This window comes from Citrus sinensis, chromosome 8 (genome assembly GCF_022201045.2).
Source record: "Citrus sinensis cultivar Valencia sweet orange chromosome 8, DVS_A1.0, whole genome shotgun sequence".
In the NCBI taxonomy this organism is placed as follows: domain Eukaryota; kingdom Viridiplantae; phylum Streptophyta; class Magnoliopsida; order Sapindales; family Rutaceae; genus Citrus; species Citrus sinensis.
Genome location: NC_068563.1, coordinates 15,326,202 through 15,329,812, shown reverse-complemented (window position 1 = coordinate 15,329,812; position 3,611 = coordinate 15,326,202). Strand labels below are relative to the sequence as shown.

At 32.7% G+C, this 3,611-nt stretch overlaps 1 long non-coding RNA gene across 4 annotated transcripts; it reads right to left on the bottom strand.

Moving 5' to 3' along the window:
* Positions 1-3,394, bottom strand: LOC102628080 (uncharacterized). 4 transcript variants are annotated; one of them, XR_008051269.1, is made up of 7 exons: positions 3,048-3,394; positions 2,915-2,957; positions 2,112-2,311; positions 1,862-1,945; positions 1,452-1,576; positions 1,181-1,297; positions 1-191 (listed from the first exon to the last, which is right to left on the bottom strand). It is a non-coding gene; the product is annotated as an uncharacterized LOC102628080 (long non-coding RNA). The 4 variants fall into 4 exon arrangements; XR_008051267.1 differs by having other exon boundaries at positions 1,181-1,346; positions 1,857-1,945; positions 3,048-3,391; XR_003066963.2 differs by having other exon boundaries at positions 1,181-1,346; positions 3,048-3,375.
* Positions 3,395-3,611: the final 217 nt, after the last annotated feature.

Below are 3,611 nucleotides of genomic sequence, written 5' to 3'. Positions count from 1 at the left end.
TATAAAAAGAAAAAAAATTATTATAAGCATAATCTCCCAAAAAATAAAAGCATCGTCAAATTGAGTTACAAACTAATTACAATTTCATTCGTATTCGTAAACCAAGAGGTTGCGCAACATCAAAAAGTTTCCAGTAAAACACTTATGCCAGATAATTTATAGAACCAAGCAATATCCGGTTGAATTCTCCCCTGCAAATAATTAAAATTTTCAAGTTAATCGATAAGATAAAAATAGCCGTTAATCATAATAAGAAGCAACAGCAAATCACAATAAGAAGCAACAGCAAATTACACTAAAAAATAGCAGGAAAAAAGCACCAAAACAACAAATATAACCAAGAAACAACAATAAAAAATGCCCAAAAACAACAGAAAAAGATGCCCAAAACAGCAATAAAAATTACCCTAAAACAACAGTGAAAAATGCCTAAAAACAACATAAATAAATCCAAAACAAAAGTGAAAAAATTGCCTAGAAACAGTAGACAAAAGCCCAAAACAACTGGAAGACTACCTAAAACCAGCAGAAAAAATCTAAGATAGTAGCAAAATCTTCCACTGCTAAAGAAAGCTATGAAAGGAAAGAAATAAAACTCATAAAGAGTTAAAGGTAACATAATGAAGGCTCAAATCTGAAGCTCCATATGTAAGAACAAACATCCCTATACAAACACCCCTATGCATGTAATAGTCATATAAAACATAATTACAATTACAGTCCATCCAGCAATTGTTTGCTTGTTTCATTATAAATGTCTGCAATAGTCATATAAAACATAATTAAACACTTAAGCAGAACCCAGAAGATAAAGTACAAAAAGCATGGTAAAAGAAATAAATGTCACAGAGGAATCCAGAGAGTAATATATCAAAGAGTCCAGCTCAATCCAACCTCCATAAATTTAAATATGATGGTGAAAGGATCATAATTCAAACACACTCCAAAGAGATGTAATTTACATTAGATAACACAGCTTTTCATATTCTGATTAAGCACATGCCAAGTTAAGAATATATTTACTTTTGAAATTAGGAAAATTACCACACAGTGAATTCAGGCACACCAATCAGAGCAGCTATTGATCAAGCAATAATAAATTGCACCTCATTATTTGAAAATTTACAAGAATTGCATATTTTAAAGGTCTAGATGACCAAATACAAAGGTTGCACAATACCTTGAACTCGTTTTATAAAAGGATAACTGGCTCCTCCACCCTTTTTGGCAAGGCTGAGTTTATTTCAAAGTGCCAACATCAACAAGGTTTTCCCCACTAATAGCCAGAGAACTCTGACTAAATTGCAATGATACAGAATCAATTGATGACTGAAGTGTGGATAGAACTGGCACCTCATCAGGTGGGACATATTTGAGAATCAATACAGAAACATATATAGAAAAAAGTGATAAGAGAAATATAAATACAATTAAAAGGAACAAATGGATACCTCCTTGATTCCCACACACAGGAGTCCAGTAACAAAAAGTACAATAATTGCAGCACAGGGATCAACAATAATGTCAAGCCCCAGGAATTTCTTGATGAGCCAAAAAGAAAGGAAGAATGCACAGCCTATAATCATTAATAACAACAACATAAGAACATAAACGTTTAAATTGCATAGGCAATTGTAGACCTCCCTCATAAAATATATGAATTCAAATCAATACAAAGATGATTAGTTGTCAAAAAGGTAACTCACAGAAAATAAGGGAAAAGAAAAAGTAAACAAGCTAAATGAACAAACAATACAATTAAACCATTCCAATTTAGTTGATAGTGCAAAACACATATGACTCAATAGTAACAACTAAAGTAAATTAATATACAATCAAAGCTCGATAAAATTCACCAGACCAGATTCGGGTATATGCCACGAGGAACAGCAGACCCGCTAATTATGTACTCAAGTATCAGAGCTAGCCAATCAACCACCTAACACTGCCAAAATACAACATCAACTAAGTTAAATCAATTTATTAGACCAAAACATTAATAACGATTACTATGCCCCAGCTAATCACTAGTTTATCCCACTTTAGAAACAAGATCCAATTATATGAATCAATAAACTACATCTCTAAGAAATGACTATTACGAGTTATACCAGTATTAAAGGTAACAAGGATAATGATAGGCACTCCCAGCAGATGGCCAACGACTTGCAAGCTCAGCATAGTAAAAGGCTGAAAAAGCAGAAGCTATTCCAGCTATAAGGAAACGAAAGGGTGAGTGCCGGTCCTGAATGCTCTCTAGCAACCGTTCCAACAAGAATATATGCTCCAGCCCCAAGTGTTGAGTCAACACCTAACCAGAGTTTGTACAAGAAATAAATAGTAAGATCCATCTTAAAAAAAAAAAGTCCGGAATTTATTATATCACTGCCTAATAAAGAAATATTGATTATATGAACTGCAATCAAAAACGAAAATTTTTAGAGTAAAACCTATCACAATAAATAAGCAACTAATCCAAGCTCCAAGACCATAGTCTACCCAAAACACTTAGCCATTTAAAGAGAGGGGAGGGGGAAAGCCTAATCATCACACACACCCATCATGAAATCTTGAGTTTCCTGACGAGAATCTAACAAAATGCTCAAGAACACTTAAAGCCATAGAAAAAAAAAAATTAAATTCAAGATCTGTTTCATAAGAATTTAACCAAAAATCCAAATTCTTAGATATTCAATATGGAAAGCAAAAACCCATATTCTTAAAAATTAGAAATTTAACCAAAATAAAAAATATTTAGAAAGAAAAATATCTTTTGTTCATTACGAGTCATCTTCCCATTGTAGCTCATGTAGAATTTTGAGAGAGAGAGACCAAATTTGAAAAATTAGTGCTTTCAGAGAGAAATGCAAATTCCAAAAATAAGAAATAAGACAAAATAAAATATAAAAAATACCTTTTATTCATTCGGCGTTGCTCCCCAGCGAGCTAATGTACGGCTTCAGGAGAGAAAGATCAAGTTTGAAAAGTTAGGGCTTTGAAGGAGAAAGCCAAATTTGAAAAATTAGAAATTTAATAAAAAAGAATACCTTTATTCATTCTGATTCATTCCTCCCACTGAGCAATGTAGGGCCTGAAGAGAGATATCAAATTTGAGAATGAAAAAATTAGGGCTTGAACATAGATACGCCAATTTTGAGAATGAAAAATTTAGGGATTTGAGAGACCGAATTTGTCAATGAGAGATTTCAGAGAGAGAATATCGTCGTTGAGAGAGCGATTAGATTTTAGAATGGAAAAATTTTAGGGATTTGAGAGACGAATTTGAAAAAAAGAGGAGGAAAATAGAGTGTGTGTAACCGGTTGCAAAGGTAGCCAATTATTTTCTAATTTCAAAAATTATTATATTTGAGCCGTTGGATTCCTTGAACTTAAATCCAACGGTAAATTAATTACTCCGGCATGGTACCGGGGACTTGTGTCCCGGCATTGTAGCTTTAGCCATCCATGATAATATATTTTGTCACATAAAACGGTATCTAGTGAAAAAACAAAAATTGATTCAAAAATGTTATTTTGTTACCATTACTTTGGTTGTACATGGCAAGTAATATTGTCTTGCATCATTTTTGTGACAAATTTCTTTTGTTGCT